This window comes from Myotis daubentonii, chromosome 3 (assembly GCF_963259705.1).
Source record: "Myotis daubentonii chromosome 3, mMyoDau2.1, whole genome shotgun sequence".
Taxonomy (NCBI): Eukaryota; Metazoa; Chordata; class Mammalia; order Chiroptera; family Vespertilionidae; genus Myotis; species Myotis daubentonii.
Genome location: NC_081842.1, coordinates 50,928,243 through 50,952,464, shown reverse-complemented (window position 1 = coordinate 50,952,464; position 24,222 = coordinate 50,928,243). Strand labels below are relative to the sequence as shown.

Below are 24,222 nucleotides of genomic sequence, written 5' to 3'. Positions count from 1 at the left end.
CAGTTAGTGAGTAGATAAGCAAATTGTGTCACATTGATACAATGGGATACTGTTCCACAATAAGAAATGGCAAGCTATTAATTTGATGAATTCAGTGACATGGATGAACCTTAAAAGTATCATGCTAAGTGAAAGAAACCAGTCATGAAATATTACATACTCAAAAAAAAATATTACATACTCTTTTATTTTTATGCCGTTCAGAAAACAGAAAAATTATAGGGGTCAGAAATCAGATCAGAGAGTGCCTGGGACCTGCGTAGGCAAAAGGGCATGAGAACATTTTTGGGGTGTTGGAAATCTTTGCCTTACTTGTGGCTGTAGTTATACAACTATGTTCCTTTGTCAAACTCAAACTGTATCTTTAAAAGGGTGGATTTCATTGTATATAAGCAAAAAATCAGGACTTTAAAATATCTATCAGCGAGTTCAAACCCACCATTTTCCGAATGGGGAAGTGACCTGCTACAGCAGGTGTGAGTCGGGAGGACAGGTTTGGCTCCAGTCCTGAGGCAGAAGGGAGCTGAAACCTTGACCTCCTGCCTTGGTCCACCTCACATCCCAGGTAGGACTGATCCTCCATCTCAGTGAGGCTTTGTGGGTGACTTTTTAAAACTCACTGCGCTGTACTGCTCATCACACTGTTGACCTGCAGTTGGCTATTGGGCGTCTAATTAGAAAATAAAGTAAATTTGCAGTCCGCCAGAATCTGAAGAACAAAAAACTGCAGTAAGGAACGTCTATGTCCATATTCCAGTCTCCTTTCTTTGAGAGGAGGAATAAAGGCAAAACAGTGCCATTAATTTATTCAGAAGAGTGCCTTGTTGGACACTGCCACCCAGTTTAGAAAGAACAAAATGTCCCAGAGGTTGACATCAGCTTCTTGTCTCAGAAAGCAGGCTGGAGTTAAGGTGCGCCAGACCTGCTTGTAGTTTCCAAATCTTTTACTATCTGACTTCGAGTCCTCATGTAGCCACTTAACTTCTCTGTAAGATAGCGACAGTTCCTGCCTCCCAGGGTTTTTGTGAAGTTCAAAACAGAGATTGGGAAATAGAGCACTTAGCTCACCTAAGATAGACTTCTCTGGGATGTTCAGCGCTGGGCTGCGCTTCCCATGCCTCATCGAAACCTTAACAGTCATTACCCCCGCTGTGGAGCCATCAAGCCCAGGGTGAGGAATCCATCAGAGAATAAGCTGGCCAGGGCCTTGGGCTGTGCGTAGAGTTCAGTAAATGATTGTGGACCTGGATCTATAAAGTAATCGGTTGGGGAGGTTGTAAGAATTGAAATTCTGTTTCTTAATTTGAGAGAGAGCCTTGTTTCAGTTTTGTTTATTTATTTTATGATTTTTATATTTTTTGCTTCTAAGGAAAGACTGGAAAAACAATTGAAGCCAAAATTAGAGCCCTGATGAGTGCCATACTCCTGGTTGAAGAGATGGTGTCCTCCCCAGTCACATCTTCACTCAGCCTCCTCTCTCCTTTTCCAGAAAAAATATACCCCAAGGATCCAAGAGAACTTGTGCTACTTCGGGCCCAGCTAACCCAGAGAGCCAGGGAGACTCCCCACTGCCCCCCAGCAGGCGACTCTGGGGACACACTCTATAATCTCAAACCCTGTCTGCCTTCTGAGATTTAGAGGCCAGTTTAACACTAACTGAAATAGGGTGGATTTTATGAAACTTAACCAAGTAAGTTTCCTTCCATTTTCACTTGAAAATATTTCTTACTCCATCACATAGCCAATAGAAGCCGGTATTTACAAAACACTAGCTAGTTTTAATAACCCAAGACACCTGGCAAATATCAATTGGCAAACTTACTGAAGACAATAGAATTGGTTTCTATACCATGTATTGAAATCCCTTCATTACACACCACTTGTGCCTGGGCTCAATTTTGCTTTCCTAACCGTTGTCTTCTAATGTGAAGTGGCCAGTGAGACTCACAGATTCTAGTGTATCCTGTCAGGCACTGGGTGCAAGTTTATGTAATGCCCTCGTACTCAAAGGGCATAATTTAGGCTGGAAGTAAGCATGCTAGATTCCAATGTATAGAAAACTGGATAAACATTAAAGCGTTATATGGCAGGAGAGCACACATGGTTTAGGTGCCAGAGATTTCTCTATTGCCCGGGACAGAATTATTATCCTCTTAAATAGCTTGGAGCCTGAGGACTAAAACACTGGAGTCAAGGCTAGTGGTCAAAGAGAGCCTTTAAAGACTGTCTCCCAATACCTAGCCCGGAGCTGTTTCCATTGGCCCACACCTCCTTTCCTTTGTGTAGGTTATTTAATAAATTCATTTCACAGCCCGCAGAGCACAGTAGGAAACAATGCAATTACTGAACCAACCGGAGGAACACAGCTGCCAGCATCTTGTTGATTCAGAATTGTCCAAACACTTCCATGTGGGGGTGGGACTGATACAACTTGCTGATTCAACAGTTGACATTGACAAATTGGAGTTTCATTTCCTCAGCCTTCTGTTGGAGGTGCTAATGAGCACTGCAAGGCTGCAGAAACACAGGAGGGAGAGGGACAGGGAGACTCCTTATCTACATGCTAATTGAGCCTGGGTGATGGCAGACTTGACACCCTAGGTAATAGGTGGACACATTTGAAGCACTAATGAAGGCCAAATAAAATCAACACTGCGAACAGTTTTAAGTTCCACTTACGGATTATGTGGGCCGCTATCTTCATCTATTAGAGAGAATGTTTGCTTTTCCTAATATTCTTTTATATGTTTCCTGACACATTCTTTTATATGTCATGGGGCACTATGCCAAGATTCCTTGGTGTCTGGAAAATGGGGGGGTTGGACCAGATGATTTCTAAGGTCTCTTCCTGGCTCAATTTCTTGACTTGTTTGGCAAGAGAATTTGCCTGCAACGAATTGCATCCCCCTCTCTCCTCACACACATTGATCCAGACCTCCGTTTTCCCCATTCATCTCCTCATTCATTCAGTAAGCGTTTTGGATGCTTACTCTGTGCCAGACTCTGTGCTAGGAACTAGAAATAAAATAGGGAATAGGCCAGAACACCACCAGACCCTTACTCTCAAGGGTTTACTTTCTAACAGGGAGACCGGTAAGTAAGTAGTGAATCAGGGACATGTTAGGCGGGAGCCCCCACTAGTATGAAAGCTCATAGGAGAACCCCTATGTGAGACATACTCAAGGAAAGCGCCTCAACGATTTCACATTTTAAGTTGCTCCTTCAAATAAGAAGGTGAAGATTAGGAGGAAGATGGACTGTGCTCTGTGCGCCTTCCAGGAGGTCAAGCACCTTTTCTGTGTAGAGCAGAATGTGCTAGAACACGGGCTGTGCTTGGTGCAGAGAGAAGGAATGATGTTTGGAGAAGGGATGATAAGAGACTAACATTCAAAGTGCTGACATTATAAAAGGTTAAAAATTTAAAATGAAAACTTTAAGAAGATATTTTATAATTTCCTCCTTAGTCTGCAGACCACAATTGAAGCCAAGCACACCTTTCTGAACATCAGCTAGTTTCATCAGATCGTTAGAGCTGAAAGGTATTTCGTGTCTATATTTATCATTTCACACATGAGGCAGCTGATGCTCAGAAAAGTTCATTCTTTTTTTCAGAAGTCAGATAATTGGCAGAACCAGCTCTAGAATCCCACCCACATCCTCAAATACCTTCTTTCAAAGTTCAGCCTATCACCTCCTTTACGCTTTCTCTCATACTTGCTCTTTCTCTCTTATTTCCTAACAAAACCCAACTTTAAACTTTTCCTCATTTAAAAAAGTAACGTGAAATTTTTGCCAAAATATTTGAGGTCTTATTACACCTCCCAACATTCTTTCGTCATGTTTTCTTTCTTCATCCGGCCAATGAGCCTTGGACTTTCACAGCGAGGGCCTCAGGCACTGGGAGCATTGTTCCTGTCTTCAGAGAGCTTGCAGTCTAAGGGAGGAGATGGATGGCAAGTCTTAAAGAGTGTCAAGTTCTCTCTTTGGGATTAAAGTCCCTCCATGATCTGACCCTAGTCCTGTCCAGGGTTCTCTTGGGAAAGCTGGACATATTGCCAACACAAGAGATTGCTGTTTACATTTACAGAGTTCTCACAGAGACAACTTCCTACTGAACATATACCAGCATAGGGAGGAGGTGCAGTGATTTTTATGGTCTTTTGCCCCAAAGGTCATTAGGCTGTCCACACGATATCCTTTTTCTGGTAGTATTTTTGTTATGTTTTGGCATAGGAGCCAACTAGTATTTCCAAGATTTTTATGTTTTCTCATCCTTTTGATCTGTCAGTTTTATTAAAAAACAAATCTTATTTGAATAAGACAGGTTAGCCTGAGGACTGGTCCTTTAAAACTAACCTTTTACTTATGCAAATGTGTACCTAGTGTCCAAGCCAGCCAGCAGCAATCTTTTTCCTGTCTGTCCGGCTCTCAGTCAGAAGAGTGGACTTATCTTGGAGAAATGCGCTTTGTTGAGTTGGGAGTAGATAGACTCAGGAATTCTCCAGCTGCCAGACATTTCAGATTTTCAGATGTTTGTTTACTCGGCGTTTTTAAAGCAAATTGGATCCATATTTGTATGGCATTCATTAGATTTAACCTGTTTAAACAGATTTTCTTTACAGGTAATCTTGACTTTCTTTTTAAATGTATTTGCTTAAAAAATGTGTTTGCCTAAAGCCATCTATAAGTAAGCCACTATAACACAGAATATTCAGTGTGAAAATATGTATAAAAATGCAAATTTAACTTTGCGTGAATACTATACTGGCTTATAAAGGTGTCCAGATGATTTCTATCATATTATATTTTCATATTCTATCAGATCTGTAGTGGAAACTGTAGAAAGTGCATGTCATCTGATCGCTGGCATTAATATAATGACCAGGCTGTCCTGTTAAGGATTTATATTTGTACATTTATAGCCCATCCCGCCACCCCAACACTTGGCTCTTATACCCCAGGGTATCAGAGCACTGGGGTAAGAATTAGGAGACCTTGAGCTAGTCATGGCTCTGACACTCACTAGCTTTGTAGGTTTTAGCATTGTGTTCTCATCTACAGAGTGTAGCAGGTAGACTAGATGGTTTAAGGACCCGTGCACTTTTGAGACAGGTGAATTGCATCATAGACTATTTTCTTCCATTTTGCACACAGAAAATCAAAAGCCATATAGGATATGTGACCTGCTTATGGCCACAGAGAGTGTCACCGTCTCAAAAGTAATAGCTCAGGCTCTTTTAAATGTTTAGGGCCTCCCCATGCCTTTGGATCTCATGCAGGGTCCCTCACTGTCACTCTGGTATTGAACTTTATGGTTTGGGAAGCCCAGTCATTTACATTTGCTGTTACATCTGTTAGGGATAACTTCTGGGTAGATATTTAAAAGACGTGAGAGTAATAAAGTTAGATGGTACGATCCCATTTTATTAATGAATTCTGTCCCACAATGTAAATCAAAATTGGTGTCTAAAATGGACTTATATTATCTTTTCTATTGAATCTCATTTTGTGCAAATTACAATGAAGCACAAGAAGCCACTCTCCAGGGTGCTTCAGGCTTTCCTCTTCAACTATATTTAGAAACAACTTCTATTAGGAATGAACAAGGTTCCCATACCCCGTTCTCCTTTGGATTAATATTATTAAATAACTAGGGGGCTGGTGCACGAAATTCGTGCACTGGGTGTGTGTGTGGGGGGGGGGGAGTCCCTCAGCCCAGCCTGCCCCCTCTCACATACTGGGAGCCCTCAGGCGTTGACCCCCATCACCCTCCAATCGAAGGATCGGCCCCTTGCCCAGGCCTGACGCCTCTGACAGAGGCGTCAGGCCTGGGCAGGGGACCCTCATTTAACCCCATCACTGGTTCTGCCCCCAGCCCAGGCCTGATGCCATTGGCCCAGGCATCAGGCCTGGGCAGGGGACCCTCATTTAACCCCATCACTGGTTCTGCCCCCAGCCCAGGCCTGATGCCATTGGCCCAGGCATCAGGCCTGGGCAGGGGACCCCCAGACCCCTCCGATTGCTGGCTCTGCCCCTTGCCCAGGCCTGATGCCTTGGCCAGAGGCGTAGACCCCCATCACCCTCCGATCGCCTGATCGGCCCCTTGCCCAGGCCTGACACCTCTGCCAGAGGTGTCAGGCTTGGACAGGGGACCCCCATCTCCCCCCAATCACTGGCTCTGGCCCCCGCCCAGGCCTCAGGCCTCTGGCCCAGGAATCATGCCTGGGCAGGGGACCCCCATCTCCCTCTGATCGCTTGCTCCACCCCCCGCCCAAGCCTGACGCCTCTGACCCAGGCTTCAGGCCTGGGCAAGGGGACCATCGTATCCCCCCAATCCCCGGCTCCGCCCCCCACCCAGGCCTGATGCCTCTGGCCCAGGCATCAGGCCTGGGCAGGGGACCCCCAGCCCCCCGCCCAGGCCTGATGCCTCGGCCAGAGGAGTTGACCCTCATCACCCTCCGATCACCAATCACCGGATCGGCCCCTTGACCAGGCCTGAGGCCTCCGGCAGAGGTGTCAGGCCTGAGCAGGGGACCCCCAGCTCCCCGCGGTTGCAGGCTCCGCCCCTGCCCAGGCCTAACGCCTCTGGCTGAGGCATCCGGCCCTGGCAGCGGGGACCCGCAGCTGCAGCGGCCCCGCGATCGTGGGCTTCGCTTTAGGCCCAGGCAAGGGACCCTTAGCTCCTGGGACTGCCAGCTTCGACCGTGCCCAGCTCCCATCGCTGGCTCCACCCCTACTTCCTGCTATCACTGGCCACGGCGGAAAAAGCACCTGATTCTCCGATCATGGCTGGGGGGCAGGGCAAAGGCGGCCCAGCTCTTAGCTCCCCCCTGGGTTTCCGATCACTGTCAGTGGCAGGGGGCTTCTTCCTGCTTTCTCTTTCGCCTCCCTGCATTGTGCCTACATATGCAGATTAACCGCCATCTTGTTGGCAGTTAACTGCCAATCTTAGTTGGCAGTTAATTTGCATATAGCCCTGATTAGCCAATGAAAAGGGTAGCTCGTATGCCAATTACCATTTTTCTCTTTTATTAGTGTAAATTAATACTATTAAGCTTGTTTGTGGCTTTTATAATTAGCTTGTGACTTTCTGTGAATAATGTCTCTTGATAGCCACACATTTAGGGATATTGTGGATATATAGGGTGAGGCAAATGTAGGTTTATAGTTGTTTGTGTGGGAAATAATACAATAATTAATAAATAAGAATACAAAATAAACTCCGTTGTGTGTACTCACAACTGTCTACTTTTGCCCCACCCTGTATATTTGATTACTTAGAAGCAGATCACATATTTCCACGTAAAACATTCTGAATCATTCGTAGGTTCACAGGTGCCACTTTAACTCAACTTGCAGCTCAACTGTAATACTTGTCTTATTAGTTTGTGTTTGGGGAGTAGGAGTCTACATAGGAGGAAGGAAGAGAACTGAGCACCGTTTTTGAAATTAACAGATCATCTCCTTGGCACTGCCTGTCCTCTAACCTCTAACCTCTGTCCTCTGGGCCTCCGAGCACTCCTATGCCCACTGCGGTCCTTTGTTAATCTGTAAATCAGTCCGACCTCCCCTTCCGGCAGGGCAGCTGGTCTCCACTGTGGGGAGGATAGGATGTCCCCTGGTGACTGAACACATTTATACGAAGGAGGAAATGGAAATTAGAACCTTAACTCCCAAGAAGCGATTTCTGTTTTCCTTTTTTGAATTGTGAAAATGAACCTGATGGGTAGAATGTCAGGCACAAGGAAAGGGGAAAGGCAGAAGATTCAGGCCTGAAAATGTCTCCAGGTCCAGTTCTCCTTGTCCACTCCGTATTTGCCAGCTTTTTTTCATTTCCTCTTTAAAAGCTGCGGTCACGTTGCCATCTCTCAGGGAAAGAGTGAAGTTGTGTGGATGATGGGAGAAATGGGGGAAAAGCAGACATGGACCGTTTTCACCACTTACCTGTGTGAAGTGTTTGTAAGTCAGCTCTGTGTTTTGAGTCAGGTATCTGGGTCCAAAGATCAGACCCACAGACTGTCTAACTTTGGCAAGTTTTTAACCTCAGAGTCTCCATTTCTTCACCATACTCAGGGCCATCATGAAAACGAAAGACAATTCATACAAAACCCTTGCACCACAGTAGATGCTCAGTAAATAGGTTATATTATTAAGAGGCCAGGAATGGTTGGATAGGAGCGTTAGCAATATCTGGAAGGCAGCAGCATCCAAGAGCATTTTCTAATAAATGATAGGTACAGTGTTAGTTGAAGGATGGATGTCAGAGTTTTCTGTGTGTTTTGCATAGATTTCTGGGAATAGAAAACAGGTGGTGAAGCTGCATGATGTACAGTAGGCCCTCGGGTACGAGATCCGTTCTTACAGCGCGACCTAACGCGATTTTCGTTGTAAGTCAGAACCCACCTACATAAGCACCTACGTCACTCACATGGAGCACATACACAGCAGTAATGAAGTGAAACAGTAAAAAAAAAAAAAATTAAAAAGAAAGATAACAACTCCTGACCTTTACTTGTGGCAAATAAATAATAAAAAACATAAAGCACATATTATGCATACGTCGAAATGACGGAACTTTTTTTTTTTAATAAATAAATGGGAGATGGCGACGTAACCACGAAACGACGTATGTGGAGTCCCGGGTAACCCGAGGACTGCCTGTAGGCACCTCCAGATGTGTGCAGATGAAGCCAGATGAGCTGCTCTGAGGAGGGTGGGGCCTTTGCAGGGAGAGCCAGGCAGGATGCTGGAGGAGGGTTGCAAACCCAGCCAGTAGTCACCGGGACGTTGGCATTTTCATCAGCAGTCATCCATAGTGGGTCTGAGGCAAGAATCAATACCAGAAGGAGAAGGTGACAAATCATTCATTGCCCAGAGACTGGCTATAAATCCAGTGCCTGTTATTTTCTGTGTAACCACTTTAAAGAAACTTCCACAGGCACCCATTCCCTGCAACACAGAGCCTCACCTCAGGACTTCCAAAGGTCTTTTGGGAAGATCTACGGTTACCTAAGTGTTGTTAGTTGTTCTTTCAGGAGCATGAAAGATGTACCCTGTTCCATTCTGCGTAAGCTCTATCAGCATTCATACCGTCTTTCCCTCCCATCTGTTCTTCAGTACTCATGGCTTTTAGAGAAATAATCTGCCTGGAGGTCTGCTTGCCTCTGCGTGTGTCGTAGGCATGTGCTTTACACCTATTGGCTCTGACTTACTACAAACTCACACTTAGTACATCTCCCCCTCCTTCCCCTCAATGCAGAAACACACTCCTTTTCTGTATAGCCTCTTGACAATCAGAAAGAACATGAAAGACTGTCTAGTCCAGTGACTTTGAACCTTTTTCATCTCATGGCACACGTAAACTAATTACTCAAATTCTGCGGCACACCAAAAAATATATTTTTGCTGGCCTGACAAAAATAGATATAATTTTGATTCATTCATAGCAGATGGCTATAGTTGTATTGGCTATTGTCCCTTTTTATTTAACAATCTAAGGGAAAAGAGGTCCGTGCCCCTGACTGCTGCACACGGGTTGAAAATTGCTGGTCTTGTCCAGCCACTCCTGGTAGTGAGGCAGTGGCCAGGAGAGGGGAGGTGGCGCCCTCTCAGGGAGCACCAGGACTGGGCCTGGGGGTCCTGCTTCAAGTTCACAGCTCCTGGGACTCCACCACTCCTCCCCAGAGCACGGGCTGCAGACCTGAGGCTCTGCTCCCCAAGTGCCTGCACCTCCGCAGGCTCCTGAGCTGCTGGAATGTCTGGAAAGGGGGAGAGACAGGCAAATGAGCCAGCGGGTTGACACAAGGTGAGCCTTTTTAGACAGCGTTGGAATGATTAGAGCCGGGAGTTAGGGACCCCACAGCGGCGTTCTGTAGAGAGTAGATCTTTTGTAAGCACTGATTTATTTTTCTGCTGAAGGCCAGCCTCAGGCGGAATTGGGAAGTAGCCAGCTAGCTGTGATGCAGTGATTTTCAAACCTTTTCCCCTCCCTTTTAAAACTATCAGCCACTTACCTCAAATAGAAGCATCAGAGGAAGCCCAAGATGTAAAAGGAATAAAGGTGATTGGGGTGGGGGTGGGAGGCACAGTCTCCTTAGCTTCCCACCTGCCCACACCCTCCACTCATTGCAGGGCTCTCAGGGAGGCTGGGCCCTTGGTACTTCTTGGGAAGCCACTGTTGCAGTGAAAAGCCAGTATTTGGAGCTCAGACCAGCCTGTTAGTTACCTTAGGCAAATCCTGAAACCGCAGAGCCTGACTTTCTTTTCATGTCAATTGAGGATAAAGCCTCACATGGAAAGGTTTTTGCATGTAAATATTGATATAACAGACAATATACTTGGTTCATAGCAGACACTGTAAATGTTGACCCCCACCTTCCTTTTTATCTTTTTTTCCCTTCTCCCCTTTCTGTGCCCTTTCCCTTAGATGTCCTCTGCCTCTTCAGGAGCCCAGCGACCTCTGGCTCTAGCGCTCTCCAGGGCTCAGCTCTCCAGGAAAACCACAAGTCACTTACAGTCTGTCTGCTCAGGGCAGGTTGTCCTTCCCCCGCCTGTCTGAGTTGCAGTTAGACCAGAGCTGACTTAAACAATTGACATTCAAAGGAATTGCCCAGAGGGACTTGACAATCAGTAATCATTCCCTTTCTGACCAGCAGGCTGACTTCTGTCCTTGGTTGAGACTAGTCTAGGCCTTTATGTAACAGTACAGATTTCACATTCCTGAACAGCGCACACATTCCTTAACATCCTCATGTTCTGTGAAATCACCTTGTTAATGTAAAAACATTCAAACCTGTAAAGAATTGTTGTGAGTTTATTTGAGCCAAACTGTCGACAGTTGCTGGGAAGCAGCTCTGGAGAATGGCGGTTTTTCACCTTGTTTTATGCATTACAATCCAAGGAGGAGATGTAAGTGGGTTACATGAAATCCCTTGGTGGTAGATTAACCTCTGGGATTGAATAAAAAGTAAAATCATAGACACTTCTTTTACTTAGGGGGGGTACAGGATAGTTAAGAGTCAACAATTAAGATGATAACAATAACAATGAAGGAATTTGTGGTATCTGTCCTGACGCCTAGGGCATATGGTTGTGTCCTGAGGGATCGGGGGGGGGGGGGGGGGGGGGGGGGGAGGGAAGTTACAAGTTATCCTGACATTTCAATGATATGTTATCTTAGGTGCAAAAAGACAATAAGTTCAGTTAAGGTGAAGATTGACTTTATCAGGGAAGATACTACCAGGATGTGACTACCCACCTTAGCTGCTTTTAGTTAAAGTTTAATTTCAGACTCTCCTTTGTGATTACTTAGGTCTTTGAGTTTACAGACTGCCATGCAGGCCTTCCCTGAGCTTGTCAGGTTAGCATGTGGCCCTGTTCATCCACAGCTTTTTAAAAACAACAGTGACTGTGGGGAAAATAGGGTGATGAGCAAATCACTCAAAACCCATTTGAAGTAATCCTGTTATTTGCAGATTTTTAATATTTCCTACAACTTTTGTGATAGGAAAAAACTGTACTATGTTAGTACAGTTTTGGTAATATTATTAAACTTAAAATCCTTTTATTCTTGAAATATTTATGTATAGTGCATATTACACTAGTATATGTAAGATCATTTTTCTTGAATAATTGGTGTTTATTGCATGTAACATATTTAAAATGTTTTTTTGAGATATTAATGTTTATTGCATGTAACATTATTATATTTAAAATCGTTTTTCTTGAAATTAAAAAAAAAACAAAAACTGAGGGGGGGAAAAAAAACACAAGTTACCCTGACATTCCACAGCTATGTTATCTTAGATACAAAAAGACAATAGGCTCAGTAATGATTGAGTTGATCTTTGTCAGGGAAGATACTGGCCCTAGGGCATGACTAACCATTATAAATGGCTTTTGATGAAAGGTTTTAATTTCAGACCATTCTTTGTGGTTACTTTAGGTCACTGAGTTTACAAGGCCGCCACACAGGCCTTCCCTGAGTTAGTCAGGTTAGCATGTAGCCCCTTTTCATCCACAACTGACACTTCTTTTATTGTGCTGACATAATTGAACCATTTGCCAGTCTGTACAAGCCAGTTCACAGTACAACGTCACATTCTATATCAGGACAGTCTGTTCTAGATCTCAGTAGCCTAACCCCCAGATAGAGAGGACTCAGGAGGACACAGGTGAGTTAGGCTCCATCCCTGACCTCAGAAAACTCATGCTCTTGTGTGAGACATAGGAATGTCTGTAATACAAGTCACACTATAAATCCCATAAAATATCAGGTGTTCCATTTGGGGGGGTTAGAGGTAAAAGATTTAGGAGGAGAATTGGCAGGATTTCACCAGGCAAGGATGAAGGGCAAAAAGAAGAGTGAACCAAGGCTGGGAACCAGAAAGCACAGGACATATTTGGGGAACCAGCATAGTTTGGGGGCTTCACCGTGGGGATGGAGCCACGGAGGGGCATGTAAAATAAAGGTTGAGATGGTGGTTGGCTCAGAGTGTGGGATGAGGGCACCATCAAAGGATTCTTAGCAGGTGCGTGATGTAATGAGTCATGCTTTAGGAAGCTCCTTTGGCAGCTTATGCAGTTATGCCCAGATTTCAGGATCTCCAAGAAACCACACCAGGGAGCCAGCCGTGTCCCATGCAAAAGCATAAGAGTCTTTATTCAAGCCTGGGCTCGGCTCCCCTACCCTCCTTACTGACACAGCAGCAAGTGGCAGAGAGAGAGCTAGCCCTGTGGGAAGAGGGGTTTTATAGGGGGTTGGAGTAAGGGGAGGAGAAAGGACTGTGGGCCCTGCTGATTGGCCAGGCGCAAGTCGGAGTCTTGTTACACAGGATGTGGTCGTATCTATGGCGCGCACTTCCCTTGATTGTCATTGGTTAGTTTAAAGAAGTCCTGGGTGTGGCTAGCAGAGGCTTGGGCTTCCGGGAAGAAGCCTTGCCGAGCACATGGCTGCCCCAAAATGGAGGATCCAGGGTAAGATGGAGGGTGTAGCCCTTACCCTGGGGCAAGATGGAGGGTGTAGTCCTCACCTTTTCAATGCTGGTGAAGATGGTGAGGAGTAGCGTCCAATGAGGAGGTGTTGCAGTTGTCCCTGTGTGAGATGTGAGGGCCTGAGCTCAACTGTGACAACGATGTACAGTGGCAGCAGGGTGTGTGGGGAGGAACACTGTGCAGCAGACATTATAGAGACAGAATCTCAAGCATTTATCAACTGAGTGGGTGGCCTATGGCTCTGGTAGTGCCTTTCTCGTGATGACAGGTTTGCTGTTTTTGCTTATGATAGCCAATATGGTTTTGGAATGTTTGAGAGCTCATACTGAAGGCCAGCAGGGCCCACAGCACATTTGTGTGAGAAATGCTCACCTGTTCCAATTCAGATAACAGACTTGGAGACAGAAATATGGCTAAATGAGACTTTAATATGTTTTCGAGAGCAGAACGTGGGGCAGCGAACACAGCCTATTTATTCAGTCCCTTATCTGGTTGCTCATTGGCTGAGTACTGTGGGGCCATGTTTCCTCATAGGTCACCTAGGAATTGCTGTCTCCCATTGGCCATTTAAAAAATTGGGCTGAGGCCTTTCTAGCTGCCTCCACCTTCCCCTGTCCAGCTGGGGCAGGCACCTTGGGGGTTTTCACCATGATTCTGGCCCACGCCCACGGTTCTTTGTTCCTCTGTCCTCTTCCCTCTTCCCTACATTCTGCTTGCCGGGGAAATTCAGCAAATTCCATCAAAAGCCAACCATGCAGAAGATGGATCACAGAGGTCCATTTCCTACACTTGGATTCTGTGATTGGTCTTTACTAAAATGTGGACAATCCTTTGACCCTGGGATTATTGCTGGGTGATCCATGCAAGCAGGTTGCCCTTGGTTCTGGGAGGAGAGAGAGGGTGTTCCATCTACTGACAGACCTGCCACCTGAGCCCCCATTCTTGGTCATGTCCTGATCTTAGGACCATAGCATTTTTAAATTGGAAACACCTAAGAAATCATCTTATCTCTGAACCCTCTGCTAGATGTAAAACTATGGCCCCCACAAAAGGTCAAGTGTCTGTGCAGGGTAGGTAGGGGCAGAACCCAGACTAGAAACTAGGAAGGGCTGTCACTTCTGATCTTCAGAAAATATTTTAAGTAATTTTGTTTATATTAGAGTTATCGAGAGAAACGGAACCAACAGGACAAAAAGGAGATTTATTATGAGCATCAGCTCATGCTATTATGGAGGCTGAAAAGTCCCACTATCTGCTGTCTGCAGGCTGGAGACCCAGGAAAGCTGGTGGTGTCATCAGTCTGAGTCCACAGGCCAGGGAGCCAGGGGAGCAAGTGGTGTGAGTCCCAGTCTGAGGGCAAGCGAGATGAGGAGATGAGAGGACCCAGCTCAAGCAGCGAGCTAGGAAAAAAAGGGGGGGTTGGGAGGGCGGGTGAATTTGAATTCCTATTCCTCTGCCTTTTTGTTTTATTCAGGCCCTCAAGCAATTGGCTGATGCCCAACTGTTCTGGAGAGGGCAGTCTACTGAGTCCACAGATTCAAATGCTAGTATCGCCCAGAAACACCCTTCCAGACACAACCATGAATACTTGGCCAGAAATCTGGGCACCCTGAAGCAGAAAGTTGACAATGCACATGAACTCTCATAGGCTATTTGGAATTGTTGATCATGATACTTTGTTTTTAAAGAGCATTTTCTAAGTTTGCAAAGTTTTAATGGACCCATTTCTTCTTTTGACCCCCATGTGACTTCATTGGTAGACAGACATTGCTCCTCCCTACAGGTGAGCAAATGGAGGCGTGACAGGTGTGACCTTTGCTGCCATGCGGTGAATACATGGGAGAAGATCAGGACCAGAGCCTAGGTTTCTTTTCTCATTATGATTCCAGTTCTTTCCCACAGCTGCATTGTGAATTCTGCACTGTGGCAAACCAGTGGTTCTCAAAGTGTGGTCCTAAACCAGCAGCATCAGAGTCACCTGGAAACGGGTCAGAAATGCAGGTTCCCAGGCCCACCCAGACCCACTGAACCAGACACTGGGGCCTGAGGCCTGGCAGTCTGTGCTTTAACAGTTTCTCTGGAGATCCTGCATGCTAGTTAGAGAACCACTGTGGTAACGGGGTGGAATCTGTTCACTGTTCGGGGCTTCACTCCATTTTGCTCATATATCAAATTGACCAGAGAACAGGGACGATGGTATTATAAACTGACCATGAAAATCTGCCTTTTACTCTTCCTCCTATTTTCCTTCCTCACCCTCTCCCTCTCCTTGTCACTCGCACCAGCCAACTACCTTGTGGTAACCTTTCATTAAAGTGTATCCTGTCCCTTAGGAAGCTGGCAGAGTAGCCAAGTGCTCGCACTCATTCATCCCACATTGCTTGACACTTACAAGCAGGGCGGGTACTAAAATCAAATGACAAAAACAAAGGAGGGAGGGAGGTGGTTGGATAGATAAACACTAGACTACTTCTTTTTTTTAAAAAAAATATATTGATGTTTTACAGAGAGGAAGGGAGAGGCAGAGGGATAGAGAGTTAGAAACATCGATGAGAGAGAAACATCGATTCAGCTGCCTCCTGCACACCTCCTACTGGGAATGTGCCCACAACCAAGGTACATACATGCCCTTGACCTGAATCAAACCTGGGACCCTTCAGTCCGCAGGCCAATGTTCTATCCACTGAGCCAAACCAGTTAGGGTAGACTATTTCTTAAAAAACAAAAACAAAAAAGTCACAGGCCCAAGTAGCAACATTAAAAACCAGTGTTACTGATTCACCTACAGATCTGTGAGCAGAATGCTATTTTCCGAAAAGTACATTTTCTCAACATCTGTAAAGTTCCAGCAACTGTATTGGTAGCTTTATGAACCTGTCTCAGTCACATCTCATACTAGCCTTGTGAAAGAGGTAGTATTGTCGTAATTTTTTTAAATCAGGAAACTAAGGTTTCAAAAAAATCAACTTATCAAAATGTCATATAGCTAAACATCATGCAGCTAGGTTTCAAATTCAAGCTTTTCTGGATCCTCAATGCATAATCTCTCCATCACATTATCCACATTATCTCTTAGGATTTCTTTCTTTTCTATATGCCTTTTTTAATCACAAAGCTATGGAATTTTATCAATGGTTATATGACATCCACCTTTCCAATAGGATTGCTGCAAGCATCGTGTGGGCATTTGAGTTTCATCCGTGAGAAGCACTCTTTCTGAAACCCAAATTCATTTCTGACTCACTTTGAAAACATGTCAGTAAGATTTGGTATGAATTTAAAAATATTTATTCAGCCCTAGCTGCTTTGGCTCAGTGTATAGAGCCTTGGTCTTCGGACTGAAGGGTCTTGGGTTTTGATTCCAGTAAAGGGCATGTACTTCAGTTGCAGGCTCGCTCCCTGCCCCTGGTCGCAGTGCGTGCGGGAGGCAACCAATCTATGTGTCTCTGATGTTTCTCTCTCTCTCTGTGTCTCTCCCGCTCCTTTCCATTCTCTCTAAACACCAATGGAAACATATCCTCAGATGAGGATTAACAACCAAAAAACATGTATTCAACCTTCAGGCCCTTTTCCTCTCTTTACTTTTTTGGATAGAGCCTGCTCAATAACTGAAAAGAAAAACTAGGAAGGCATGACCTCTAGTGGACTCACTGAAAACTTTGCTTTGGTTTTGTTGGAGGGTTTCTCTCTGAACACCCTTCCCCTGTTTTAATGGAATTACTGAATTTTTCATCTGAACGTTATTCTCATGACCAGACTTGGGGCTGTGCACAAATGCCACTTTTTTCATGACCTTAAAAATGGGATTTCTGCATCTCAAATTCACATTGCACTTGTGTTTGAGTCCTTTAATGACCTTTCTCACAAGTGCCATCTTTTAACAGAATGCTTGTCAGTTAGTCTTTTTCTCACCCAACTATAAAACCTAATCTGACTGAGTTTTTGGAAAGGACTGTTTGAACATGGGTGTCTGTGTTTAATCCATTGAGCCTAGGTTCACTTCCAGGCAGTTGATAGCTTTGGAAATTGTATACTTCTATTCAAACTGTGTGATCTTTGGTTTCAAGGACTGGGCTGTGCTTGTGCCCATCACCACAGGTTTATTGCTTGACTGCCAAGTCCGCCCCACAGCTGATACGCACTAACCCACATATGTGCTCCCAGGGGAGGGCTGGTGGGTGCCAAGAGCCCTTAAGGATTCTTGGTTGATTATACAATTGCTTTGTCCAAGCTTAAGATGGAAGAGAAGACAAAAATCAGCCACTGTCTACTGGGTGGAGGGAGATAGAAGGTGTGAAAAAAATATCTGGAGCAAAAGATAGATCTTTTTCATTCAAAGCAAAATAAATAGCTGGGGAATGGGGATATTAATCTGTCTCCCGTTGTGCGGAATGAGAGATGGCACATCTTTCCTGAATCTCAATGACTGTCATGGTCCCAAAAGTTCTACCAAAGTTGTCTTTCCTGAGTTGAAGAATATGTAATCTCAGCTCTTGAAAATTTTAGAGATTTACTGTATGGTGAGGCCCTCCCTCTAATTTGACAGCTTTGTCTTTCTTGAGTCCACACAGTTATTAAACTTCTGCTTTGAAACTGAGGGAAGGAGCAAACGGTCTCAGTTTTTAAACACATTCATGTTGCTGTTTTAAAACGCACATGTCTTCTTAGAGATGATGATGCTTGGGTCCTTCTGGAGTGGGCTATAGGACCTATGTTTTCCCCAGGCCCCTTGGTTAGAGATCCTTGGATATAAGCAGGTGGAATGGAAAGACCCCTGGATTGGGGATCAGAATTTTGGATTCTCTTCTTAGCACCTGGGCCAGGTGATATGCTGTGTATGTGTCACCTTTGGCTTCTGGGCTTCGGCAACCTGGTCTGGACCATGACATTTGGAGTACATAACCTTGAAAGTCAGTTCTGGCTCCAGTAACCCATGACTCATTCATGTTTTGTGGAGGGAATAAACTTCATCCACGGGAGTCCAAGAGTTACAGAATGGGCAACTGATTCAAACAGCATGCTTCAACGCTGTAAAGTTAAAAAGAATAACTAGGTACCGTTTTAGTACACAGTTTCTGGCTAGGATATTGAGTTCACATTTTTACCCCAATCCTCTGATTCTTGGTCCATGTTTTGATGGTTGGAGGAAAAGTAGGAGTAAGAAGCCATCTCTCAAAATAACCACTCCCACTTCAGCATTAAGAGACTTTCTCTTTGACTTTTCTTATTGTGCAGGTGTGAGTTTTAAAAAGCTGCAACAATTAGCCCCTCTTTCAAATGCTGTACTCACGCTTTTAAGCTGCAAATTTCAACTTCCCCATGGTGCTTTGATTGGTTTCTTTTGATGTGAACATTTTCAAGCTCAAACAATAAAGTGCTTTTTCGGCTCAGGAGTAGAGACTGTTCTTCATTGGTCTCTCAGGCTTTCAGTACTTTTTTCCGTGTCTGTTTTCCTAGGAAACACTTATTTGATCCCTTAGTCCTTCCTTTCATTTTGAGTATGGTTGTAGTTGTATTGACCTGAAATTTTATGGAGGATGTTCTAGCTTCATACAGTGGAAAACTTTATGACCTCTTAACAGAGTTATTTCTTGAAATAGCAGACTTATTGGATGTTACTACTTTGTTGTTTGGAAATTTGATTGAGGATATTAGTGTTTGAAATAACATTTATTTAAATCAAGATAAAGACAATATAGGTTGTCATTATTAATATACTAGAGGCCTGTTGCACGAAGATTCGTGCAATAGGCCTTCTTCCCCTGGCTGCCAGCACCGGTTTTCCTCCGGCACCCAGGACCCAGGCCTTTGGTCCGGCAGCAGCAGAGAAGCCAAGCCTTGAGGTTAGGCTTCTCTGCGCCAGCCACAATGAGGCTTGGCTTCTCCTCTGCGGCTGCAGCGAGTCTTGGCTTCTCCTCTGCAGCCACAGCGGAGAAGCCAAGCCTCTTCATTCTTCAGTTGTCTTCAGTCTTCACTCCGTTCCTGCGTATGCAAATTAACTGCCATCTTTGTTGGGTTAATTTGCATGCTTGCCCTGATTGGCTGGTGGACATAGCAGAGGGATGGTCAATTTGCATGTTTCCCTTTTATTAGTGTAGACTAGAGGCCTGGTGCACAAAAATTTGTGCACTCGGAGGGGAGGGAGTGTCCCTCAGCCCGGCCTGTGCCCTCTTGTAGTCTGGGACCCCTCAAGGGATGACCACCTGCTGGCTTAGGCCCGCTCCCCAGGGGATTGGGCCTAAGATGGCAATCAGACATCCCTCTGGCAGCCCGGCAGCCCTCGGGGGATGTCCACTTGCCAGCGGGGAACAAGCCTAAACTGCAGTCGGACATCCTTAGCATTGCTGAGGAGGCAGGGGAGGCTCCCACCACCACAGCTGTACTGGCAGCCATCAGCCTGGCTTGTGGCTGAGTAGAGCTCCTCCCATGTGAGAGCTCACTGACCACCAGAGGGCAGCTCCTGCATTGAGCGTCTGCCCCCTGGTGGTCAGTGTGTGTCATAGTGACCAGTCATTCCCAATCCTTCTGCTGTTAGGGTCAGTTTGCATATTACCCTTTTATTATATAGGATAGAGGCCTGGTGCATGGGTGGGGGCCAGCTGGTTTGCCCTGAAGGGTGTCCCAGATCACGGTGGGGGTCCCGCTGGGGTGCCTGGCCAGCCTGGGTGAGGGGCCAAGGGCCGTTTCCAAGCTGGCCAAACCCCCTTCAGGATGGGGGTCCCCACTGGGGTGCCTGGCCAGTCTGGGTGAGGGGCTGAGGGCCATTTTCAGCTGGCGGGTGACTGAAGCTCCTAACCTCTCCTTTTTTTCTTTTCTTTTTTTTTATTCTGGGATTTATTTACCTTCTATGGCTGTCACTGGAGCTGAGAGCTGGCTTTAGATCTGAGGCTCGGCTCCAGCTTTGAGACCTCGGCTGCTGAAAGCAGGTATCTGGGTTTGTTTGGCTTCTATAATTGAAACACTGTTGCAGCTCCAGCTCTGAGGCCCGGCTGGCTGAAAGCAGGTTTCTGGGTTTTGTTTAGCTTCTATAATTGCTTCTATAATTGTTTCTTAGAGTGCAGCTCAGAGGCCGGCAGCGGCAGGCGGGAAACCTTGGTTTCCTCCATCACTGGAGCAAGCAGGCCTCCTGTTCGCTTCAGCTGCCTGGCTGCTGGCTGCCATCTTGGTTGGCAGTTAATTTGCATATCACCCTGATTAGCCCATGGGAAGCATGTCGGAGGTATGGTTAATTACCATGTTTGTCTATTATTAGATAGGATTAGGTATTACAGCAATGTGTTGTATGGAAAATTGATTAATAACTGTTGATTTGACACGTAAAACAAGTTATTTTCTAGAGGTGATATGTGTTTATTTTTCCAGCATAAGGAAAGAGTGTCATCTTGTCAGTAACCCAGTCAGTGTAGCCATACCTGAGACCTCTAGGTTTGCCATCTCTAGATTGTAACTTTGCATTTTGAGCCCTTTCTTGCCCTTTCCGTTCCTCCTACAAGAAACCTATTAATAACCTAGTGAAGAATCCAAGCAAAATGCTTCCTTCCTTCAAAATAATAGTGTGTGGTCAGACTAGTTGTCAGTCTAAGTTAAGCCAAAGAGCTATGCGGCTATTTTGTGCACTTAAGTGGCTAGTCGGTTTCCACATCTGTGCAATGGGAACTATAAGTGTTCTTTGCAGAATTATTGCTGGGAACCAGCGAGAAAGTGACTGTGGTCGTTCTCTGGGAACTACAAAGCATCATGCAATGTAAAGCAGTGTTTGTTTTGAACTTATTGATTGAAGCCAGGTTTTAAAAAATCCATTTCCTTTTTATTAATCATATTGGCTCCTAAAATCTTTCAGTGTATTTATTTGTAGTCCAAATCAGTTTTGCAGTAGTGCCTCATCTTCATAACACCAGGGATTATTTCTTCTGCCTTTTCTCCCACTTTTTCCAGGCACCTTTATTCATGTTTTTTGTTTGTTTGTTTGTTTTTGTTTTTGTTTTGTTTTTCATCTCAGCTGCAGCAAATGAGAGAGCTTGAAATTCTTTGTCTTGCGACAGGGTCTTCAATACACTCTGAGAATCAGTTGTCAACCATACTACCTGCCCAGACAAAGCAGCTCTCAGTTTTGAGTCTGCTTAGTTGGAACCTGTCAGCTCCTGAGTTACTAAATTTCCTGTGGGAGACCAAAAGGCAAATTTGTGAGTCACTGGGCAGTACCGGGGGCAAGCAGGCCCTGGGATGATGCTTTTAATATAGTCTTAGGTCCTTGCTAAGCCGCTTTCCCCAGAGTTTTTATTCTAGGATTTTATGACTTTGGAGCCTGCTAGACTCTCCCAGTAAATGAGTGGAGTGAGGCTGCCATCTCCTGGCACTTATTGGGAATTGCTTAGGAAGATGGAATCTGTTCTTGCACATCAAAGGGAATATGTACTGTCATAATCGTTTTTTAAAAATCTGGTATTAGACTTTGATCTCAGATCACTCTATAATTATATAGTCACTTTTCTCCTAGTCTCTGGTTATGATTGTTGACTGGAAATTGGTGCTTTGAGAAATGTCCTGGAGTTATATTATTCTCAGAAAACAAGAGGAGATACCTTTGTGTAGTTACCATAGAGGATCCTAGCTTCTCCCTTCCATTTCTTCTGAGTATGTAATATGATTGTCATATAATATGATAATTGCTCTGAAGTCTCTCATTATGTCTGGAAATGACAGTGTCATATTGACCCCGCCAATCTAAGTATGTCACCCTGACAGTTTTCATTCTGGATGATTCCCGTAAACTCTGTCTTTATTTATTCCTTCAACTGACTTCTGTTGTGCTAAGTTTGGAGATAATCCACTGGTCATCAGACAGAGGGACACTGACAGGTCAACAAATACAATACACTAAAGAAAGTATGGACAAAGGTCATTGAATGGAGAGATTAAATATGTCACTTGAACTGCCTCCCAACCTATACCCCCCACCACTGAGAGAAACAGGCAGAATAATCTCAAACAGAGGCTAAATGAGAATTGGTTATTTGGTCTTTGTATACTACCTGAGACGTTTACATATGAACGAGAAGGGTCCATTTGAACAATGCTTCACTCAAACTGGGAAGTTGGAGTTACCTATGTTTTAACTTCTTCTCCTCAAACCTTGCTCCCCATTGTTTTCTTTGTAATTTGGGGAAGAAATGCCTGTCTCTAAGTGATGTGTGAATTTACACCTGTCCAAAATTCTTCAGACCTGGAAGAGGTTTTAGAATGTCCTCTGGGAAATGAGAAGAATTGGGTTATCAACAAAGCAGAAATTGAAAAGGCAACGTGCTGACTCTGAATACACTGGGAAACACGTTTGCTGATTGGAGGAAGCTGATGAGCTCTTTTTGAGAACAGTGCTCAGATCTGGTTTTGTGAGATTCATATACTAGATCTATGACTTGATGTGAGAAAGAGCAAGTAATTCAGTACCATCGGCTTATGCTTCTGTTCTTATTGTCGATTATACATGAGAATTATTAGCAGAGATGAGCCTGTCTAGCACTGCTACACATACGCACACGCACACGCACACAGAGTTTTAGAAACGGGAACCACTGTGGTGTGGCAGTTCATTTGGGAGGTAATACTGAGAAGCACAAGTGAGGGAGCAGAGCAGCTGAAACTGAGAAGCAAGTAAAGTCAGTAAAGGGCCTGTTGCTAAGCTGAGCGTACAGACGCCCTGGGAAGTTGTGGAGAGCCCATCTTAGAATTTTTTTTTTCCATCTTAGACTTTTTCCACCAGAATCCGGAGAAGCTGGGGCATTTGCCCACTGACTCCTGGTGGTTGAGGGTTGCCCCCAGTGATGCCAGTTCTCCTGCATTGACTCCCCTACACGTCCTGGTCGTTCTTGGAGCAGAATCACTGCCATGGGGGAGAAGCTGCCAGCTGGCAGGTAACCGCCTGCCCAACCTGCAAGTGTAGTCATGGGCGGGCTGGGGATGCAGGGCAGGGCATCAACAGTGTCTCCTCCACACACACCTGGACCACATGCATGGGTTCACATATATGAGGAAACGGTAAAATCAAGTGAAGTCTATTATAAGAAGGAATTATTATTAATTTTGTTTACACATGAGAGTGGTGCATATACATCCCATGAGAAGGGAATGTAAAGTGTAAACCACACTCAGCTGGGTCACAGGCGGAGGAGATTGAGAGACAGTTGATTTATTTGGAACATCTCCATCACGAGATTATTGCTTCTGAAGATGAGGAGAGAGGTACTCTGGTCATCACCGATGCATTTCTGTAACCATATGAAGCCTTTTGATGCCATAATGGCATTACTCTTGCTTTTCACTTGCTATTGTTTTTTAAATCTTTATTGTTAACAGTATTACATATGCCCCCTTTATTCCCCCATTGACCTCTCCCAGCCCGCCACAGCCATACCAGCCTGAACGCACCTGATCTCAGCTGATCTTGCTATTGTTTTTATCTGTCAAGAATGAGCCTCCAACAGTGAGCAATCCTCTTGTAAATGGAAAATCTACCTTTTGTGCCCTGTCGGGACTGTGGGAAACTGCTAAGTGGGGCTCATTAGACTCCCCTTTGAGTCTTCACAGAAAGTTCTGATTGTCAGAAACCATTTGCTTTTAAACTATCCTAAGAGCTAAAAAGAAAGGAAAGGGCAAGGCTTAGGGGTGGGGAAAATATATTGACAGCACGTGCCCAGAACCCTCCACTTACTGACTGCCAGGTAAGCACAGACCGCACACTGAGTGACTCGCTGTGCCTTTTCTTGTTTCGTTCCTGTGCCACCCAACCAACTTGTAGTTGTTATTCTCCAACTTTATTGAGGAAACGGAAGCCCAGAGCGGTTCATTATGTTGGCCATGGATGAACTAGGCTTGAATCCAGGCCTAACTCATGTGCACTCTCTGCAGAATAGCTTCGTAAACTTTTAAGAATGAAAATAATGAAAAATAAGCTTTTCTCCAAAACCTGACTTTTGGATTATTAGTAAGTAATTTTTTAGACATATGCTGACTAAAAAATTTAATAGTATACCCTGTAGCAAATTCCATGATCTCGGGGTTCTGGCTAACGAGGTAGGTATTTGAGTTGCCTGAAACAAACGATACATTTAACAAGCAATTGCCTTCTAACCCCAACTTCTGTATTAGCCGCTGCAGTAATAAAACCTTGACTATCTGGGCTTATAGACTGTTGACTATGATCATATCTTTCTTTTGCCAAGCCTCTTTGCT

At 44.9% G+C, this 24,222-nt stretch overlaps 1 protein-coding gene across 9 annotated transcripts in view; it reads left to right on the top strand.

Moving 5' to 3' along the window:
* Nucleotides 1-24,222, top strand: part of MB21D2 (Mab-21 domain containing 2) — a 121,605-nt gene that overhangs the window by 88,102 nt on the left and 9,281 nt on the right. The window contains exon 2 of one of the 9 annotated variants that reach the window (XM_059687402.1): nt 1,370-1,690. The exons of the other annotated variants lie outside the window; for them this stretch is intronic. The gene's annotated coding sequence lies outside the window, so the exon portion shown is untranslated. The remainder of the gene's footprint in view (nt 1-1,369; nt 1,691-24,222) is intronic. 9 annotated transcript variants of the gene reach the window in all.